This window comes from Papio anubis, chromosome 8, assembly GCF_008728515.1.
Source record: "Papio anubis isolate 15944 chromosome 8, Panubis1.0, whole genome shotgun sequence".
Lineage (NCBI taxonomy): Eukaryota > Metazoa > Chordata > Mammalia > Primates > Cercopithecidae > Papio > Papio anubis.
This window is the reverse complement of record NC_044983.1, coordinates 81,334,820-81,358,179: the sequence shown is the minus strand read 5'-3', so window position 1 is coordinate 81,358,179 and position 23,360 is coordinate 81,334,820. Positions and strand designations below refer to the sequence as shown.

At 39.2% G+C, this 23,360-nt stretch overlaps 1 pseudogene across 1 annotated transcript; it reads left to right on the top strand.

Moving 5' to 3' along the window:
• The first annotated feature begins 332 nt into the window (after positions 1–332).
• Positions 333–22,378, top strand: LOC116276308 (annotated as a pseudogene). The gene is made up of 2 exons (XR_004185716.1): positions 333–429; positions 21,073–22,378. The product of XR_004185716.1 is annotated as a mitotic checkpoint protein BUB3 pseudogene (transcript).
• The last annotated feature ends 982 nt before the right edge of the window (positions 22,379–23,360 follow it).

Here is a 23,360-nt window from a genome sequence, read left to right as displayed (position 1 = left end):
CCTTGCCCTAGATAAGATGCCAAAGGAAAGATGAAACTTGTGAGGCCAAGCGAAAACAAATTAAGGAATTGTGTACCATAAATAACCTTTCAATCCACCCCTGTGTCTGAGGTAGCTTAATTAGAGTCCTGTGTAGGGGCAAGAGAAGGATGATTTTTCTATACGCTGGTGTGACAAACACTGTAAAACTTAATCTTTTATCAAACACGAGCTAGATCTTAAAGTACAGTGCCATAGTCAAAGAATAACAATTCCTTAAATTTCTACATGTGCTGGAAATTGTTTTCCAGTGTTGGCACCTGTCTTTACTGCCCATTTCACTCACAGTCACAATGAGGCTTGATTTACGGAAGACCCGCTATTTAGAAACCCTGCAGAGAATCAGTAAAATCCGCGCTCCCACTGCAGAAAGGCTGCTGTCTCTGGGAGGTAGCTGAGCAGCTGCTAAGGAGTCTCCCTTTACTGCCCGCGGCAAAGAGAAAGAAGAAAGAAGCGCTGACTCACTCACTGCCAGACAAATGGGGCAGGGGTGCAGGGGAAAGGGGAGAGAGACGTCTGGAAGAGATGAGAGAATCACTCGGGGAATCATTTCCGATGGCAGAAACACAACAAAACTGCATTCTGATGCCAGGGAAAACATAATCAGAAAGAATGATTCCAAGTAGTAAAGAATAGATAATCAGCAGAGTGGAATACAGTGCTGGCATTCTCCTCAAATGAGCACCACTGTTCCCAAGCAGCTAATCGTATTTCCACGGGAGCTACGTGGTGAGGACCAGATCAGGACCTGGGACATTCCGAGAGTGGCCACGCGGCTTCCCTTAGGATGCCTGGTATTTATCCCGTGCCTGTGGGAAACAGCCACTTTCTCACTTTTGCAGGAATTGGCGGGGGGGGGAAGGCCGGACATGGTGGTTCATGCCTGGAATAACAGCACTTTGGGAGGCCGAGGCGGGCGGATCATCTGAGGTCAGGAGTTCGAGACCAGCCTGACCAACATGAAGAAACCCTTCTCTACTAAAAATACAAATTTAGCCAGTAATCCCAGCTACTCGGGAGGCTGAGGCAGGAGAATCGCTTGAAGCCAGGAGGTGGAGATTGTGGTGAGCCGAGATCATGCCATTGCACTCCAGCCTGGGCAACAAGAGCAAAACTCCATCTCAAAAAAAAAAAAAAAAAAGAGGTGTGGCGCCCCTCTGCACTGCAGAACTCTGCCTGGAGATTTGGCTTCATGGAGCTTTTCCTGACTTCCTTATGGAGCCAGTTCAGCATTCTCAATGAATGAAACGGTGACCTTCACAGCACTTCCACACTCCTCCATTCTCCTTCAACTGATTGTCACTGAGTCATCATGTTGCAATCTCTTCTTAAACTGTTCTTTCTTCTGCTAGTTTCAATTATTCCCTCCTGGCAAGATTGTGAAACTCTGGCTGGTGCTGAATAAGAGGTGGAACTCAGGCACTTAGAGATACAGTACTAGTGAACTCCGTGGGGAGGCAGGGAGGCAGTCAGACTCCTAGGTTAAAGCAACTCAAACAATACTGACTAATTATCATTGTCTACCAGTTTATGCCCTTGTGGGAAAGTACTAGCCATGAAAAATCCCTGAAAAATGACAGAAAACAGCATGCTCCTCAAGAAATGAATAAGAATCTACCTCCGATCTTTTTCTCCTTTGAAGGCTCACTGGGAAAACTATTCCATGCAGAGACGAAGATTCGGGATTAGCCACTATAATTGTCTAGCTACTGAGCCAGGTTTGGCATTTCCTTGGAATGATACTAAAAATCTGAAGAACTGCAGTTTGCATGACTTTTAGTGCCGTATTTGAGGCACTTGCCACATACCTTATCTTATTCAATCCTTGCAACACCCCTGGGAAATTGTTGTAGTATTTCCCATTCTGAAGATCAAGAAACCAAAGCCAGAAAGATGACTGTAAATTGCTTAAAATCACCCAGCCCATAACATAGATGTTTCTTCAATGCTAAGATCACAGAGCCCACAACATAGATGACTTCTCTACACCCTGGTGCTACAAACACTTTGTAGCAACCAGAAAGAATTTGAGAGAACAGAAGCAAAGAAGATTTCTTTAGCATTCACTATGTGTCAAGCACTGTGTTAAGTGTTTGCAGTCGTTACTTTCTTTTTAATCCTGATCACAATCCTGTAATGTGGGTTCCATCATTTTCAACACTGACTAACGGAAGATTATCTAGAACAAGATAGATATATATGGCAGGAGAGTGGGATCTCATTAACAAAAATTGAGAGGTACAACCTGCTTCACCAGCTGAAAATATTGTCAAATCTCCTATTTTTTCTGTTAACAATTTAGGAATTCACATACACTCATACTAGAAAGTCTGAGATCTCATACTAGGGTATCAACACCGTATACATGTTCTCTCACTGAAACTGTTCAAGAATCCCACGATCTTACTCAGTTCAAAAGAATTAATTCTCTTTCCAAATGCCAGGCAGACAGTAAACTAGCATCTGGCTGGTCCCCTCATGTCACTGATTCTGTTCCTTTTGCCTCAGCATCTATTATTGCCACACAGTGTCTCACAGAACACTTTGGTGTTTCCAAAGCCCCAAGGTCTATAGGATAATCACTGTCTCTGTCGGTAAAGCCTCTACTTGTCCTGATTATAGCAGAGGCTCCTGGAAAACCCGCCTATTTGAGCTGTTTACTTTGTACACACATATTCAACCATTGATACCAAAACAGGACTGGCATGCCTGAGTAGAGTGGGTCCACAGGGTTCTCAGCCTTATCTGCCTGCAGTATCAGAGTCAGCCCTGTGCCAGGGGTCTCTAGGCCCTAGCTACAATACACGCTCCCTTTTCATTCATTGCAACCTTCCCTCCAAGACCTGTGATGTTCTTTCCTACCAGGGGACATCTTTCATTGACATTCCAACACAGTAGAAAGGTTTTTCTAACACCAAAACCCATGAAGAAAACAAAACAACCTTTATTTCTTTACTTCCAAGCAGTTACTTGGTGCCTGGGTAAATTTTCCCACTTTCTTTTCAGGACCATTTTCTAATCCAAATGACATTGGAAGGGTCACTTACAGGGGCCCGTGTATGGTCTATTATTTCTCCTCCCCCCACCGCCAGGACAATAGGTATATGTTGGCCTTACCTCACCATAACTGATGCAGGCCCCTCAAGTAATTTCTCCTATAATAATAATAAATTTTTTTAAAGTGCCTCAAGGTGATTCAGCCTCTAGGCATAGAATAACTTGACACAATTTTCAGAGTTCAACATCACTAGACACTCTTAACTTTGTGTGTGAATCCATCAATTGGACAACATTGTTAATTCTACCAGTGCTATCTGTTCCCCCTAAATATGCCCAAACAGTTTATATTGAGATCTAAGCTACATATTTTCTCAAACTACTGGCATAAAACAGAAACAAACATCTAAATAATTCAAAAACATCTTAATAACTAACCCATCACTGTGGAAGTCACAGCTCATAAATACCTTTGGTTCTATCAACATACAGTTATATGATGTTAGACTTGGTGCTGCAGATGGTATGTTTCCTTGTGACACATTATAAGGAAGATAAAATGCATAAATGTCCCTAAAACAAGAACAAAAGAGAGAAACAAAATCCTAACCACAGGAAGCAGGCTAGAATCTTATTTTGTGAAGCCATGAGGCATTTCAAATAATGAAAAAAAACTTCCTTTACCCCTTTACCCTGGGAGGAATGTTGAACATTTAAAGGAATGTTACCTCATCAGATAGATAGCGTTAAACACATGTGCTTTCTTCTTTTGTTCTCTTCCAGCTCCTCATTAAAACAAAAGACAATAAACTTTGCCTTAAAGGTATAAACCATAGGGGCAAAAAAATGGGAGAGGGCATGGCAGCATCAAAAATCTTGAAAACAGGAGATGAAAAAAGCAGCCCTAGGTGTAATGGCTCACATCTGGAATCCCAGCACTTTGGGAGACTGAATCAAGCAGATTGCTTGTACTCAGAACTTTGAGACCAGTCTGGGCAACATGGCAAAATTTCATCTCTACCCGGGAGACGGAAGTGGGAGGATTTCTTGAGCCCAGGAGGTTGAGCTTGCAGTGAGCTGAGATCACACTACTACACTCCAGCCTGGGCAACAGAGTGAGACTTTATCTCCAAAAAAAGGAAAAGAAGGGAATGGAAGGGGAAGGGGAAGGGAAGGGGAAGGAGAAGGGGAAGGAGAAAGGCAGGGGAAAGGGAAAGGCAGGGGAAGGGGAAAGAGAAGGGGAAGGGGAAGGAAGGGAAGGGGAGGGGAGGGAAAGGGGAGGGGAGGGAAAGGAAAAAAGAGAAGAAAAAGACAGCAGGCCTGTGGAAAGTGAATCCAAAACTAGTGGTAAGGAAAGCTGAAAAGCAATCCAGTTTGTGCCATGAAAGACCAAAGTTCTGAAGCTGACAGCACCACATAACTCTTGAAGGGGGTTGTGAGTAGAGATGGGCTGGCTAAAATAGGGAGAATGAGTTGAAACTATAAGAGGTTGCTCAATCCCCAGACCCCTTTCCTCACTCACTCCACTAGCTGGATGGCTGAGCCTTCCCACTCCGGTAGCAGATTGGAAATTTACTCTGCATAGAGGGTAAAACAGTCTTCAAACTGGAACATTAACCACAGTTAAGGGTGGAGGTACTCTTTGGCAGTAAATGTTTTAGTAGAACTCCCGCCTTCTCTATAACCTGCCATTTCCACTTCTAGGAATATGCACAACAGGCAGGTGTGCACGGCCCACCAAAATACAGGTTCAAAGATGTTCACAGAATTATTTGTAAAAGTCAAAAACTGGAAACAGTGCAAAGGTTCATCAACAATAGAACGGCCAAATAAATTGTGGCATGTTCTTCCAATGGAAACTCACAAACACAATATTGAATGTAAGACGTCTGACGAAAAGGTTATTTATAAGTTTCCAGTTATAAAAAAGTTCACAAAAGAGGAAAACCTAATCCTATGGTATCAAAAGTCAGGGTAATGTTTAATTTAAGAGAAGTAGGAGGATATAAAGCCTGAGGGGGGACATTAAGGGAGCCTTTGGGATGCTTCTATTGCTTGAGATGGGTGTGGTTATGTGGGCGTGTTCACTCTGTGATCATTTGTTGAGCTGAACACTTATGATTAGGTCACTTTTTATATGAATGTCATACTTCAATAATAAAGTTAATTTTTAAAAAGCGAGTCAACTAACATATCTGTAGATTGCATATCAAGTCCGGAAGTCTTAAAGAACCCCTGTGTTCAGTGTAGGGTGGGTTTCTTTGTAAAACTTGCCATCAGTGGAAAGGAAGTAGGGGAGGTTGATGAAGGGGGGCTCTTTTAACCAGGAATCTCTGCAGAGAGGCCACCTGCACCTAGGCCATGACTTCATCACTTACAGTTACTAGACACAAGCAGCTCATTCGCCGTGCACTGGATATTCAGCATAAAAAAGTTTTCTTCATTTCTCCCCAGACCATTTTGGTGGGCAGAATCCTAAAACATTCCCAAGATTTAGGGACCCTGGTGTACTCACACCTTCTCCCAATCATTCAATTAAACACCAATTCACATGCTGAAGTGAAGGGATTTCTCGGATGTAATTAAGATGCCAAATCAACTGATCTTAAGGAAAGGAGACTGTCCTGGGAGAGCCTGACCTGCAATGAGACCTTTAAAGGCAGAGTTTTTCTGGATGGCCAGAGTAGAAGAGATCAGAGAGATATACTCAGGCCGGCCTGGAAAAATGTCAACCTCCATGCATGTGGAGGCCTATGGGGGCCAGAGGCAAGGACCTCTGGCATCTTCTAGAAGCCTGGAATGGCCTCTGGGTAAAAGCCAGCAAGAAAATGGTGAGTGCACGTGATACTGAGAAAAAAATGAACTTTTCCAACAACCAGTGAGCTTGAAAGTGCTCCATTTCAAAACCACACCCCTGTTGACACCTTCATTGAAGCCAGATCAGCCCCGGACCAGAGAGCCCAGCCCTGCCCTTCCTGAACTTCCAACCTACAGAAACTGTTAGATGATATATTTGTGTCATTTGAAGCCACTGAGTTTGTGGTAACTTTTTATGCTGCAATAGAACACTAATGCAACCACTTTCTCCCAATATTTCTCTCATCCACCATCTCATTTTCCTGTATTGAAAAGGTGCTAATTACTAGTAACAGTTGCCCTCTTCAGACTTTCTGAGATTATCTAATACAAGAGGTTTCTTTCACTCCTCTTAGCAGTGGATCAATGGAGTCCATATTAATGCCTTGCTAGCATTTAGAACTCATGGGCCTATAACCTCAAAGACTAAAAATAGGTCAAAATTGTAATCTAGAAGATGAAGAATAGTGTGAAAAATGGAGCACCTATTTGTTGACCAAAAGCATTAGCATGAATGAGTAATCTCTGAGAGATGAGTAAGGCCAAAAAAAAAAAAATTAAATAATATGTAAGAAATTAACCATAGAATTTGTTTCAACTGGGGTATAGAGATAATTTAATAGATATTTAAAAGCTTTAACCCAATCTGTGTGTTACAGAAACAATAAGTGGGGAAGCAGAGAACAATGGTCTGGTGCCAAAAGAGCCCCAGAGGCCAGTCCAGAGGTTCTTTCAGCAGGAGATCCTTGTCTTGGATGCAGGGGTGGAGCCATGTCACAGATCCTTTGTCTCTGTTGCACCGATTGCATAATTAGTCCACTTAACTCTCCATGCCTTTGCTGGGTCCTCATCCTTCTGCCACCACCTATGGAGGCTGCTTTGCATTTCTTCATCATTGTTATGTTCAACATGAGGCCACTGTTCAAAAACATTATAAATAGGATTTGATAACAAACTTTCTAACTGCGATGAAAATAACCTCCAGGGTTTCAAGCACACGTATCCTCTATATTAAAATGAGGTCTGAGTTGAGAAAAGCTGTATTTTGTGAGGGATTGCCCTCACAGGTGCTGGCTGAATGCTTGAGGATTTATAGAAGTAGAAAATTCTGCAGACCTTTGTGGGCTGTGCCAGCGGGGGTCAGGAAAGTTCTGAGAAATGACCTGATTAAATCAGCACATAATAGAAGAAAAGTGCCTCACAGGCCTAAAGACACAATGAGTCTTTGACCAGATGCAGACTTTCACTGCATTTAAAGAAAGTGCAGCTAAAGAAAGAAGTGGTCAGCAGGAAAGACAGCAAATGATATCCAGACCCTCACTGTGTACACAGCACTTGTTACATGACAGAAAATGTATCTGAGTGGCGAGAGTACTCTCAGTGAGGAGATGAAATTTCATGGGTGGCAGAGTCATTTCATCAAGATTTTCTGGACTTCAGAGAAGCTATTTCCCCAAACTAATATCCCTTTCCTGATTTTTTATGAGGAAGGTATTATGGATAAATAACTGGAGCATTGCAAGTTTTTGTTTCTTTGTGTGTTTGTTTGGGTTTTGTTTTTGAGACAGGGTCTCACTCTGTCACCCAGGCTGGAGTGCAGTGGAACAAGCTCGGCTCACCGCAGCCTCAAACTCCTGGGCTCAAGCGATCCTCCCATCTCAGCCTTCGAGTAGTCCAGACTACAGGCAAGCACCACCATACTCAGCTAATTTTAAAAAATTGTAAATACAGATGAGGTCTTACTTGTTGCCCAGGCTGGTCTCAAACTACTGGGCTCAAACTATCTTCCTGTCTCAGCCTCCCAAAGTGTTGGTATCACAGGTATGAGCCACTGGGCCCAGCCAAGCATTGTAAGGTTTATGCTTTGTTGTGACTTTGGTTGTCAACGGTGCTTTAAATATTTTACCTCTGCAAATTTACAAAACTTTAAAGCCACTGTGTTAGCTTTGTGATAACTTCGCTTTAGTAGATGAGGTAGATTCTACTATTGGCCCATTTAACTAATGAGAAAACTGAGACACGGGAGTTAACTTACCCATCTTTACCCAGCTAGTCAGGCAATGACTACAAGAGCAGGAGGAGGGTCATGGTGAGACTCCGACTTTACTGGAAAGGTCCAGATATCCATTATTATTGGAAATCCCTTTATTGGAGACTTGAAAATTAGTTCCCAGCTTCCTTCTTTCTCTCTCTTTTTTCTTAACTATTTTCTTTCTTTTAAAAATTCATTTATTGACCAGCCTGACCAACATGGAGAAACCCCTTCTCTACCAAAAATACAAAATTAGCCTGGCGTGGTGGCGCATGCTTGTAATCCCAGCTACTCTGGAGGCTGAGGCAGGAGAATCACTTGAAACCAGGAGGTGGAGACTGCGGTGAGCCGAGATCGCGTCATTGCACTACAGCCTGGGCAGCAAAAGCAAAACTCTGTCTCAAAACAAAACAAAAAAAATTTTTTTTATTTAGTTCTTTTTAAATTTTCTTTCTTTTATACCTAAGATCTTCTGGCATTTAATTTAAAAGGTTGATTTTATAATGTGTTTACCAAAATAGATAGTTCCCATTCTTCTACTTGAGGAAATAACTTTCAACTCAGTTTTTTAGTTCTTTTACTCTTTATCTCCATATGACTAAATAATTTGCTTATATTGCTACTTACTATTTTTTTAGTTTTGGGATTTTCTATTGGCGTCCCACTAGGAATATAAGGATATACTTTTACTTTATGTCTTCACCCTGTTCCACCTCTGTTGTGATAAAATGTTTGTCTTAATTTAACTAGATCAATATTAGTATTTAAATTATTATGAATATTTTGTTATAAACATGCAAATGCTACTTACAATTGAGCCATCTACCATCTAGAATAATTTTTCTTTCCTCCACAAGTTTTAATTTTCACTGGAATTGTGTAGTTTATTCATTTGCTTGTCATTTTGTATAATTATCACAAATTTAACCACAACTCTGCCAGGGTCTAAATCACCTCTCAAAATGATGAGACGTGTCTGTTACAGTATCAGAAGTATGACAGTTCCTACTGTTCTACATTATTGTCAACACTTGATATCATAATTTAAACTTTTTAATCATTCTGGAAGGCATTTCTATGGATATTTCCTACACTTGTTTTATTCTGCATTTTTTTGATGACTAATGAAATTGTGCACTTTGCTATTTCTTTATTAGACATGTAGCTATCTTCTTTTATGATAGAATTGTTTCATCCTTTTCCCCATTTTTAATTGGATTGTACTTTTTCTTAATGATTTGTAAAAATTCTTTATTCTGGATACTAGCCTTGAGGTTAGATGTATTATAAATTTATTCTCCCACTTTCTGTGTCTTTTTACTCTCTTAATAAGGTTGTTTGATGAATGTACGTTCCTAATTTTAATGTAGGACAATTTATCTATTCTGTACAGGACCAGCTACATAATTTGCAGGGCTTAGGACAAAATCAAAATGTAGGATCCTATATTCAAAAATTAGTAAAAATTTCAAGATGAGGACATAGAACATTAAACCAAGCATGAAGCCCTGTGTAGCCATGTGAGTCACATGGCAATGAAAGCGGCCCGGATTTCATTTTTTGTGTAGTGTTTTTTGAGGCCTCATTTAGAGAATTTTTGGCTACTCCAAGGTCAGGGAGATATTTTCTTACATTATTTCCTAGAAGTTTTTATGTTTTACCGTTTACTTTTTTTTTTTTTTTTTTGAGATCAAGTGTATTTCTATACATTTTAGAGTCCACATGTCAATTACTACTAAAAAGGACGTGCTGAGATTTGCTAATGAGATTGCATTGAGTTTATAGATTAATTTGAGAGGAATCAAACCTTCATAATATTGAGTCTTCTAATCCATGAATGTGGTATATTTCTTTGTTTATTCTGACTTCTTTAACTTCTTAATCATGTGTTATAGGTTTCTTTGTAGAAGCTTCACACATCTTTAATTCATACGTATTTATGGGATTTTATTTTTGCATTTGTAATTTTTAAATTTTTAATGTCTAATTGATCATTGTTATGTAAACATACAGTTGCTTTTATAGAAAGAGCTTATATCCAGCAAACTTGCTGTATTCCTTTATTAATTCTTTGATCTGTAGGTAGATGTGCTTGTGTTTTCTGTGTACACAAATGTGTCATCTTGATAAAAAAAAGTTTATTCTCTTTAAATTTCATATCCTTTATTTCTTCCTCTTGCCTTATTACACAGCCTAGGACCTTACAATGTTGACTACTGGGCATTCTCATCTGATTCCTCTTCTCACCATTTAGTTTGCTGAAAGATTTTTACAGATATCTTCACCAAGTTAAGGAAGTCTTCTGATAGGTTTCTCAGCTAATCATTCTTTATTATGAGTAAGTGTTATATTTTAACAAAAGCAGTTACGCACCTATCGAGATCATCATGTGATTATTTTCCTCTATTCTGTTAATGTATTAAGTTACATTGATTGAGTTCAAAGATAAATTTGAGACCTAGAAATGCTGGAATAAACCCAACTTGGTCATGAAGTATTATTCCTTTTATATATAACTAGATTTGGTTTGCTAATACTTGGTTTTATATTGTTACATTTATGATTATGAGCGATTTCTTGTCATTTTTCTTTCTTGTAATGTCTTTGTTAGCTGTCAGTATTGAATTTTTTTGTTTGTTTGTTTGTTTGTTTTGAGACAGAGTCTCGCTCTGTCGCCCAGGCTGGAGTGCAGTGGTGCAATCTCGGCTCACTGCAAGCTCTGCCTCCCGTGCTCACGCCATTCTCCTGCCTCAGCTTCCTGAGTAGCTGGAACTACAGGTGCCCAACACCACGCCCAGCTAATTTTTTGTATTTTTAGTAGAGACAGGGTTTCACAGTGTTAACCAGGATGGTCTCGATGTTTTGACCTTGTGATCCACCTGCCTCTGCCTCCCAAAGCATTGGGATTACAGGCATGAGCCACCATGCCTGGCCTGTATTGAAATTTTAATAGTTTCTTAAAAGTAGTTAGTAATTATTCTCTCTTTCTCTATTTGTTGAAGGCTTTGTGAGAGATTGACACTACTTCTTCCTTGTTTGGAAAAATTTACTGATGAAACGTTCATGACCTAGAATATTCTTTTTGACAGAAGTGAATTTATTATCATGCTATTTTACCTAGTGTCCTCACACAAAGGTATAGGACCAGAGGTTGTCTTGCACTGTAGTCTTATCCTATTGCACTCAGCGTCAAATGGTGACAAAATACAGAATTCAGAATTAATATGTGGAAAATTCTTCTATTATATAGATGAATAGATTGTCAGCAGAGGATTTGGTTCTTCTCAGTGAATAGTCAAAATAAGTCTCCTCTCCTGTCAGGAATACACTTGATAATACCCTGACATTTTATAGTTTACATATGAAAGAAACTTGATAGAGGTATCTCTCAAATTTGAAAATCTTAATTTATGTAACATTTCAATAATGACTTATGAATCTCAGCTCACTGCAACCTCCACCTCCTGGGTTCAAGCAATTCTCCTGTCTCAGTCTCCGGAGTACCTGGGATTAAAAGCGTGCACCACCACGCCTGGCTAATTTTTGTATTTTTAGTAGAGACAGGGTTTCAGTATGTTGGCCATGCTGGTCTTGAATTGCTGACCTCAGGTGATCCACTCACCTTGGACTCCCAAAGTGCTGGGATTACAGGTGTGGGCCACCGTGCCCAGCCTGAAAATATATCCACAATGTTTTTTTGTTTTGTTTTTTAACTGAAGAACAAACCAACAATGGTGGTAAGTGGCTTGCCAAAACTCATACGGCAGGTTAAGTGACGGGCCAGAAAGAGAAAAACATGAATTCTGAAAGCAGATGCAACCCAGCTTTAATCAACAACCTCCAACTTGCTAGCTTCATGCTTATGGGCAAACTATTTACCCACTGTCATTGCCAGTTTCATCAGCTGTGAAATGGATAATTCACAAGGATAAAGTCTGTTCAGGGGCCACTGGGAAAATCAGTGATTATATATATGTCAGTACCTAACACAAGGCAACACTCAAGAAATGAAAGCATTATTCTTCCCAAACACTCTAGAGCCATCCCCATCATCCTGGGAAACTTCTTTTAATGTTTTCATTTCACACGTATGCTGACATCTTGTCAAAGCCATGCTTGAATTTGTGCCAAACCAGAAATGACTCCCCCAAAGACTTACTACTTATATCACTCATTACCTATATCCTTCCCTGTTCATCCCTAACTACCTGTAACAAGTATATATATATATACACACACATAAATATATATGCACATAACAAATATATATACACATAACAAATATATATATACACACACACAACAAATATATATATTTGTTACAAGCAGTTAGGCATGAACAGGGTAGGAGAGGACTCTTTCCCATCCACTAGGAGTATCAGGTGCCGTTTTGGCAATTACCACATTGCCTCTCTAAAAGTGATAAATTGGCATCTGGTGCCAGGGAGAGGCCGTTTCCTGATGCTCCACACTTGTTGCAAAAGTGTTAATTGAATGTAGGCACCAGGGAGAAGCAACTTCCCGGGCATGCACATTAAGAGACAAAATGGCGGAGTGTGATCTTCCAAAGGCACACACCAGAAAAGGAGAATAGCCTCAGACGGGCATACATACAACTTCCTAACCCTTTTATGCCTGAGGTTACAATTTTTTGAATTTTTGCAATCAGACCTTGGCAATGACCTTGAGCAGTAGAATATAAATAATTCCCACATGCTTAGCGTTCCAGTAATGGAACACTAGGCATAAATGGGATTTGTTAAAGACACTGTACCTGCTTGCCTCCCAAGGCTAAGGAGGGCACTGCACATGTGGGCAGCCCATGCTAAGGGAAGAATCATGTAGAAACGAGCCAACCTATAAATTCCTACGATCATGGTTAAATACTGCATTTGACCTCAGTGCCCATTTGGGTCTCTTCCAACCATACTTTCCTTTCCTTTTTTCCTGTTCCAAAGCCTTTTAAATAAACTTCCACTCCTGATCTGAAACTTGCCTTCATCTCCTTTTCTGTCTTATGCCCCTCAGTCGAATTCTTTCTTCTGAAGAGGCAAAGATTGAGGTTGCTTCAGACCCATGTGAATTCACCACCTGTAATTCAGACACCTTCCACCAGTAACATATTTGGTGTCATGATACTTGGATATTTGACACTACTAACATATTCATTCAATATTCTATTATGACTTATTTTCTCATTCAAAGAAATACTCATTTTCATGTGTAATATTGTATTTGTACACATATGTATTTTTTTCTTTCTTACACAGGATCTTCAAAGATGTGTACAAGAGCCCACAAAGCTAGTTTTGTCCCTGATTTGTGGGAATTTTAAAAACGATGAACTAATTTATAATTATACAATGCTTCAGGTTGGTTTTTGATAAGTCCTTGCTAGGAAATTGTTCATTTCATCTAAACATTTTTAAATCAAATTTGTTGTAATATTCTCATTTTATCTTTTTATATATGCATGTATGCTATTGATTCTGTTTCTCTGGAGAACCCCAACTATACACCCCCCTTCCCTAGCTCTATTCCATCCTGCCCACGGTTTAACTTAAAAAGGTGACTTTTCTGCCTGTACTGCCACTGGTTTGTACACACTTCTCATTCTCCCTTATTTATTTAATAAACATTTGTTGAATACCTGCCATGCTAATCACCATGTTAAATGCAGAAGATATCTTGTTTAAAAAGAATGGGCTGGTCCCTATCCTCATAAAGTTTGATGAAGACCCATACTAAACTAGAAATGTAGTAAGATGATCCTCTTAGCTTGCCTTATGAAAGTTATTTTCCTACTTATAGAAACTTTTTCTTTCTTCTGCAATTCAAGACCTACCCTTCACATGAGGCCTACCTCAAGCTTTATCTGCGTTGTCCAAGCTAATATTTCCAAAGTACATGAGAATTACCTTCAATATTTTCCTGTGTGTGTATGCATGTACGTGCTATTTCTTTTGTTTTTCATAGAGATAAGAGTATACAGAATTAAGCACATGTAAATGAATGAGCAAATGAGCATATATTGATTGCCTTTGTCTATAGGATATGATAGATGGTCATATCATAAGCTAAGCCATACCTTTGTTTATTATTCCCTACTGCAGACAAACTTCAGAGACTGTGAGCTCTCCTTGTGTACAAAATTGGACACCACTATTTATCTTATGGCTTCATAGTGGTAACCACAAAACATTTTATCCAGTTCTGACTGTTATAGCAGGTAGCTAGTCAGGCATGAGGAGCCCTCTCCTCCCCACCCACCACACACACACCAGGAATGTGAGACAACCATTAGGTGATGGTCAGACAGTTGTTAACTATTTATCCAAAATAATGATTAGTCACAGCCAGCACCAGGGAAAGGTAGTCTCCAACAAACAGAAACACATGAAACTGGTAACGAGCAGCTTCCTGATAAGGAGCTTATCTGGAAGCTCCTCATCTGAGGAGTTGGGCGAGTGGGCTCAAGTATGTGCATTAAAAGGCAAAATGGCAGATTTTAGCTGGTATTTGATCTCTTAGGGACATTTGACTGGTAAGGGAAGAAAGTCTCAAGTCAGCATGCATGTAATTCCAGTAAACACACTGTGCATGCTGCCCTCCCAAGTGCTAGCAGGCCACTGTGCATGCAGACAGCCCACCCTAAGGGAAGAATCAGGGGAAAGGGAACACAAGACCCCAGAAGCATGCCAACTTATAAAACCCCAATTCAAAGGTTCAAACAGTGCACTTGTCTTTCAAGTACTCACTTGGCCCTCTTCCAAGTGTACTTTCCTTCCTTTTGTTCCTACTCTAAAACTTTGTAATAAACTTTCACTCCTGCTCTAAAACTTGCCTCGGTCTCTCCTTCTGCTATATGCCCCTCGGTCGAATTCTTTCTTCTGAGGAGGCAGAAATTGAGGTTGCTGCATTGTTTTGTTTGCTTTTTAATTCATGAACTTCTGTGATACTCAGAGATCCTATGTGATATGTATTATTACTAATGCAATTTTACAAAGGCTGAAACTGAGACTTAGAGATTAAATAGCTCACCCAATGTCACAGAGCTTGCCAGACCCAAATCCAGGCAGTCTGGGTCCAGTGTTAACCTTGTTAGCCTTTGGGTGATACTTCTAACCAAAGAGGTATTCAACAAATACTAGATAGCATTAAACTATGAAAGCTAACCAATTTAATGAATTTTTGCTATATCAACATAATAAAAGTCATTGGTTTTTACATAGTTGTTAACTGTAATTCCAGATTTCACGAGCATGGTGTTTTGATTTGACTTTAACATGTGAAACAGTAATAAAAAATGAGATTAAAGAAACACAATTTAAAATACTTAAATGGCTGGGTTTATCCTGTAGCATTAGAACAATAAAAAAGGTGAGTATCTGTAGAATTAAAATTATTTTTCAGATGAAACATGAAAAATATTTTACCGTGACTCATTTATTGACGCTATACATTGTATCTTTGTTGTTTCCATTTTCCTTGCAAAAGATATTTGCACCAAAGCTGTCCTTCCCCTGTAGGAGCACAAGTGTGAGCAGATCATTTCAGAAGTCATAAGCTTATGCATTATTTCTGGAAAATTAGGAGCATTACTATTCACACTGTGATTAAGTGTCATTCTGTAATGAGGAAACTATAATCAAAATCTGAAATGAGAAAGGACAAGATAATCTTAATCATAAAGCACAGGCTGAAAACAAATATCCTTAAAATTAAATTATTTCAGGAAATGAAGTCATCATAATAATTTTTCTAAGTATTCTAGGTATAGCCATGAAGGATAATGTAGTTTGAATACTCACAAACTAAAGACTCAGAGGGTTTTTTTTAAAAATGTCATTTCATAAGTTATAAAACACTTGCATGTTTCTTTTAATTTTTTAATCAACTCAGGATTCACTACTGTCTGAAAATACATGTTTCTTTTAGACAACCTTGAAAACATAAGAGCAACAAAGAAGAATTTTAAATTCTTAATTTGGTTGCTAAACACAACTCCCTGCCCCCCACCCCTCCCCCACCTTGGCTCCCAAGAGAAGCAGCAAGTGTTTATGGCTCATTCAGGGAGAAAACAAACGGTTGGAGGCATTCAGCAATGAGGAGCATTTTCCCTGGTTATCCTACCCACTTCATCACTTTGTCTGCAGAAGAACAGAAGATCAAGCAGGCAGAAATTGTGCACATCAGACTCCTGACGTAACATTATGCAGATTTTGAGGCAGGAAAGTGTCTGCCTCATGCAATGACTAAGAATTCCCCTTAAAGGTGTAGAAAAGACAATGTAACGCTTTTCATGACTAGTTATCTGGGTGAGCAAACAACTTAATCCCACTGAGTTTGTTGTTTTCCATCTTTTAAGAAGAAGATAATAGATACTCTCCCTATCTTCCTAATTTTGTTGTAAAGCTGAAACTTCGTGTGTGTATAACATAGCACACATATAATATATATTATATATAAAAGTGTTTTGGAAAAGGAGGAAGTATTATAAAAGTTTTGGTAATTTTAGATATAAAAGCAGACTTTTAAAGTTCTATTATATGAAGAGAGAGGCAAGAATTATAAATTCTTCAAACTTTCATTATGTGTTTATTTAGAAAAATTGCCCTGTTTTTATTTATTTACACGAAAGAATAATAAGGACAGCTACCATTTAATAGAGCCCTGGCAGTGCAAAGTATTCCACACGCATTACCTCATTTAATTCCCTCAATAACTGTTACTGATAAACAACTCAAAGCTGGGACGAGGGTGAAGCAAAGGAGGCATTTATTTCAGGTACAAAATTTAACAGGGCACCAAAAAACTCAGCTATTAAATAAATAACATTCTAATATTGTATTTAAAAATCAAAAGTAATCCAAATAAATCTACAATAAACAAAATATCCACATTTTAACTAAAGACAGGGCAGTTATCTTGTGTAACCTTGAGTAAATAACTTCTTTGTGCCTCTGCTTCTTTATTTAAAATGGGATAATAATAGTAGTACCTGCTCCTTAGGGTCGTAGTGAGGACCTAATGATTTAATGTAAGTGATTAGAACAATGCCTGGCATATTTTAAATGCTTCAAACATGTTGGTTAAAATCATCTAGTATTGTCTTTACTGGTTCTGCAAGTTTAAATATAAGAAAACTGAGGCTCAAACGGTTTAAAAAGCTTGACCAAGTTTACAAAGCCAGTTGCAGGATTCACACTCAGAAAGTTTTCCTCCAGAGCCCTTTTCTTAATCACTCCACTATACTGTTTCTCACGGGGATGTTAAGAAATCTGTGTGTTCACAGAGCACATTAAGTGTGAATATGTGTGCACCTCACTGGTAGATCATACAATGAAAGCTTTTTAAAAATCTCTTGAAATGCTACCAAGTGTTAGTGTATTGACTTAGATGAGTTTTATTAGATTGGCATTGCTTAGCAAAGGAGCACAAAAGAAACGGAAGAAATACCCTACAGTCAGAGTGTGAGATTAAGAGAGCAGGGCCTTCACTTCGCCCAAGAGGTTAAGACAGATTATATAACCAGTCCCTTTAGATAAGAGGGCAATCCATCTTCTTGAGGAGATATATCAATGGTTAGGATTCAGTTAAGATATATCAATGGTTAAAATTTAGTTTTTAAACTTGTTCAACTTGTTCATTTGAACTTAGCTATAGATTTTTTTTTCTTAATGAGAATAAACAGAGCTATCTGTTAACAGGGTAAGTGGGAAACAGCACATGTGGTTTTATACAATTGTATCCACAAAAGGCAGTGCAAGGCACAGAACAAAAAAGCACTCTTATTTATAGAGCTTCTGACTTCAATTACACCTCTTGGTAAAGCAAGCAAAGAATTATTTATACAGGTTTCTAGGTTGGTCACAATGACGCTTTTTAAGAATGATGCTTAGTTGTTTAAACGTGTGACTCAGTATTCTCTAACCTTCCTGAATCTGTGTTATTTCCTCTTAACTGTTGTCTGTCATTCATGTTTTGGAAGACAATTTAATTTCCTTTGTGAATGAATAGGGGCAAATTAAAGGATGTATTTCTATGTGTTTCTTTTGAATATTTTCCTCACTGACTACTGGGGTGATATAAACTGCAAAACCTGTAGTCAGAAGTGTAATCCTATGTAGTGAAGTTATATAAGAGCAAGCAGTTCCTCAGAGTCAAGCAGTTCAGCAAGAGCCACACACACATGCGCGCGCACACACACACACACACACAGATGCACAACAGTGATGAAACATGCATGAATAGATTTCTATAATAATCAACAAGAGGACGTCTTTTTACAAAATGCTGAAATTTGCATGATGATTTTTTCACAACGTGTGTATATTTCACAATTTCACAACATATTTATAAGCAATTGGTTCAACTAATAGAAAACATGCCATTTACTTCCCTTATCTTTGGGATCTGGCACTAACTCTGCACCTTACTGTTTCTGTACCCCATTTTCTTACCTAAAAAGAGGTTAATATGACTCATCTCATAAACTTGTTGTGAAGAATGAATAAGACAAAGCGTGTAGAGTCTTAAGAAGAAGACATGGCATTTAGTAACTGATCAAATATGTCACCTCTCTCAATATCATTATTACCTTAGAAAAAGCCTTGAAATTTGCCACAGTAATCGCATCACCTTTAACAATGAGTGCGGAAATGTACCTTCTTGGTTTCAGAGATCCTTATTTCATCCAGGTTTCTAAGGCATCCATTACATCATAGTAAAATAGCTAACACTCCTTTTTCCTTGCTATTTGTCAACAGCTGCTATGACCTTAATTATCTGTAGAAGGCCTTTAGAATAAGATTTTTGACAATATGCACTACAAGTAAAATTATTCTATAATTATATTCTGTTGTAGTGATTATTGACCATCTTGTTTCTTGCCTTGTCATAAAAAGAAAAAATACAGGTATCATTAAAGTATGTCCACTGAGATAGCGAAGGCTCTATTTCCTGTTTCCTATTCCATTAGTGCCCAAATGACTGCCCTCTTTAGAGCTGCTCTGTAAGCTCCCTGACATACAACAGCACAGCTGGGCCTTGCCTTCCTACAACATATAGGATAACATGAAACAGGTCAGTATGTGTAGAGAATGCATGGTGCATATTGAATTTGAAGAGCAAACAAATCTGGTGTACAATCATTACGATCACAGTGACATTTATCTCAAAAAATTAATTTTAGCCCAAGGATTTTTCTAATCAAATATGAAACTTGTCACATGGCACAATGACATGATGATTTTGATGAACAATTACCTGAGGAAAGGTTAACACTTTTGCCCATCATGCCTAATTAAATAGAACAAAATGGATGACTTTCAATGTGGGGGAAAAATCAGATTTAAGCAAACTTTAAAAAACTGCCATAAATATTTCTCTTTTTTGGCAGTATTATATATCACTTAAGTGGAAACCTACAGAGTTCTACTGCGTGATTGATTTTTGAAGGCTATAAAATTGAGTAACTTGTCATATCTTGGTACTCTCTATGCAAACACTTGTATATATATTTTTTCTGAAGAACTTTTTTTGAGATAGGGTCTTGCTCTGTTGCCCAGGCTCGGGTATAGTGGTGCAATTGTAGCTCACTGCAGCCTCGAAATCCTGGGCTCAAGCAATCCTCTCGCCTCAGCCTCCTGAGTAGCTGGGACTATAGGCACGCACCACCAGGCCCGGCCAATTTTTAACATTTTTGTGTTAAGAGTCAAGGTCTCACTATGTTGCCCAATCTGTTTTTTTTTTTTTTTTTTTTTAAGTTTTACAGCAGATAGAAAGATTAGAAAATCTGTTTCACTGAGAGAGAGAGAGCTGACATCCAAGATTGAGGAAAATGGTGAATGCTGTTACTTTTTTTAGTAGAGAACATTCCCAATTAAAAAAATTTTTAAAAAGTACGCTGGGCACGTTGGCTCTGGCCTGTAATCCCAGTGCTTTGGAAGGTCGGTCGAGACAGGCGGATCACGAGGTCAGGAGATGGAGACCATCCTGGTCAACATGGTGAAATCCCATCTCTACTAAAACACAAAAAAATTAGCGGGGCGTGCTGGCGCCCGCCTGTAGTCCCAGCTACTCGGGGGACTGAGGTAGGAGAATTACTTGACCCGGGAGGCAGAGGTTGCGGTGAGCTGAGATCACGCCACTGCACTCCAGCCTGGCGACAGAGCAAGACTCTGTCTCAAAAAAAAAAAAAAAAAAAAAAGTAAAAAACGTGTTTACCTTCAAACTATTTAAGATAGAAAACTAAGTAACATACAGAACACATAATTATATCTGCAATTAAATGTAAAATTCTCAACATTTTATTTTTCATTTCTCTACGTTAACTTTGTTTCAAAATACAAATATATTTTAACATTGCTGGCTCTGAACAACATTAAATTGATTTTAGAACGTGAAAGATAAGAGCCTTAATCAACCATCTCCGCTCAGGAGATCTGGGAGTTTGGAGAGAGATGTAAAGCACCATGGTTCGGCTGAAGGGGTTGTTCTCCATTGGCACCTGAAAGGCAGGATTGGGGAGTGGCTTCCTCGTGCCTGAGCCAGTGTGCTTTGTTCTGTTCCTGAGACGCAGACAATGCATCTAAGCTTGTCGCTCAGATCCTTTTTTCTAGATCTAAATGGAAACAACAAATGCGTACTTGATCAGCACAAATTCCCTCCAATTGCTAGATAAAACAGCTGACTGCACATGCCCTAGCAAGGCCTGGCCTATGGCTTTTTTTAATTCTGTGAGAAGCACGGTGTTTGTTTTCAGTAGAGATTACATCAAATCCTGGTGATTTCGCCTCCTGTAAGTTTCTCGACTTACCCACTTTTTCCTTCTCCACTACTATGTCTCTACTCCAAAGTACTATATTCTCTCACCTACCTGGGAATAACTTCCTAGAATGCATCCTCCTTTCTCCATACTGTATCTCCTCCCACCCAATTGCTTTTTCTATAGTTAGCATTGACCTCGTAGAATGCACACCTGCTCTCATCCATGTCCATCAATGCTGCTGCCCTCCCGTCCGCCACTGCCACCTCAATGGCCTCTCATCTCTCTGATGAAAGAAAAACTTCAGAGTGCTCTGAGGGAAGCAAGGAGGCGGCGGAGGCGGCAGAGAGCGGCAAGTAGTGGAAACGTTGCTTCTGAGGGGAGCCCAAGACGACCAGTTCTAACGAGTTCAAGCTGAACCAGCCACCCGAGGATGGCATCTCCTCGGTGAAGTTTAGCCCCAGCACCTCCCATTTCCTGCTTGTCTCCTCCTGGGACACGTCCGTGCGCCTCTACGGTGTGCCGGCCAACTCCGTGCGGCTCAAGTACCAGCGCACCGGCGCCGCCCTGGACTGCGCCTTCTACCATCCAATGCATGCCTGGAGTGGAGGACTAGACCATCAATTGAAAATGCATGATTTGAACATTGATCAAGAAAATCTTGTTGGGACCCATGATGCCCCTATCAGATGTGTTGCATACTGTCCAGAAGTGAATGTGGTGGTCACTGGAAATTGGGATCAGACAGTTTAATTGTGGGATTCCAGAACTCCTTGTAATGCCGGGACCTTCTCTCAGCCTGAAAAGGTATATATACCCTCTCAGTGTCTGGAGACCGGCTGATTGTGGGAACAGCAGGCCGCAGTGTTGGTGTGAGACTTACAGAACATGGGTTACGTGCAGCAGCGCAGGGAGTCCAGCCTGAAATACCAGACTCGTTGCATACGAGCCTTTCCAAACAAGCAGGCTTATGTATTAAGTTCTATTGAAGGCCGAGTGGCCGTTGAGTATTTGGACCCAAGCCCTGAGGTACAGAAGAAGAAGTGTGCCTTCAAATGTCACAGACTAAAAGAAAATAATATTCAGCAGATTTACCCAGTCAATGCCATTTCTTTTCACAATATCCACAATACATTTGCCACAAGTAGTTCTGATGGCTTTGGAAGTATTTGCGATCCATTTAACAAAAAGCGACTGTGCCAGTTCCATCGGTACCCCACGAGCATCGCATCACTTGCCTTCAGTAATGATGGGACTATGCTTGCAATAACATCATCATATATGTATGAAATGGATGACAGGGAACACCCTGAAGATGGTATCTTCATTCGCCAAGTGACAGATGCAGAAACAAAACCCAAGTCACCATGTACTTGACAAGATTTCATTTGCTTAAGTGCCATGTTGATGATAATAAAACAATTTGTGCTCCCCAATGGTGGATTTGTTAATATTAAAGAAACCAGGGAAAATATTAATTTTAATATTATAACAACCTGAAAATAATGGAAAAGAGGTTTTTGAATTTTTTAAAAAATAAACAGTTTCTTAAGTGCATGAGATGGTTTGATGGTTTGCTGCATTAAAGGTATTTGGGCAAACAAAATTGGAGGGCAGTGACTGCAGTTTTGAGAATCAGTTTTGACCTTGATGATTTTTTGTTTCCACTGTGGAAATGAATGTTTGTAGATAAATGTAATAAAAATCCCTTTGCATTCTTTCTGGATCTTAAATGGTAGAGGAAAACGCTCATGAGCCATTTGTTTCTTTTTCTGGTTATAGTTGCTAATTCTAAAGCTGCTTCAGACTGCTTCATGAGGAGGTTAATCTACAATTAAACAGTATTTCCTCTTGGCCGTCCATTATTTTCTGACGCAGATGGTTCATCATTTCCTGGGCTGTTAAACAAAGCGAGGTTAAGGTTAGATTCTTGGGAATCAGCCAGTTTTCCATCGTATTAGGGTGCAGTAGGAAAACTAATAAGAAAACCTCCTAATATCATTTTGTGACTGTAAACGATTATTTATTAGCAAACAATTGATCCCAGAAGGGCAAATTGTTTGAGTCAGTAATGAGCTGAGAAAAGACAGAACGTATCTGTGTATTTGGAAAGATAATTGTAACGTAATTGCACTGCATTTAGACAGGCATCTATTTGGACCTCTTTCTATCTCTAAATGAATTTTTGGAAACATTAATGAGGTTTACATATTTCTCTGACATTTATATAGTTCTCATGTCCATTTCAGTTGACCAGCAGCTGGTGATTAAGGTTAAGAAGAAAAAAATTATAGTGAGAATGAGATTCATTTCAATGTAATACACTAAAACAGAACACGAACTTAGCTTGGCCTATTCTAGGTAGTTCCAAACAGTATTTTTGTTGTCAAACTTTAAAATTTACATTAATTTGCAAACGTATGTCTCTGAACAGGACCTCGACCTTTCCTGAGATTTATTTTATCTGTGATGTATTTTTTAAAAATTCTTTTGATACAGAGAAGGGTCTTTTTTTTAAAACATTTTAGTGAAAACTTGGTGTAAGTCTGAACCCATCTTTTGAACTGTATTTTCTTCATTGCAGGTCCACCTAATCATCCTGTGAAAGTGGTTTCTCTATGGAAAGTTATGTTTGCTTCCTACAAATACATGCTTATTCCTTAAGGA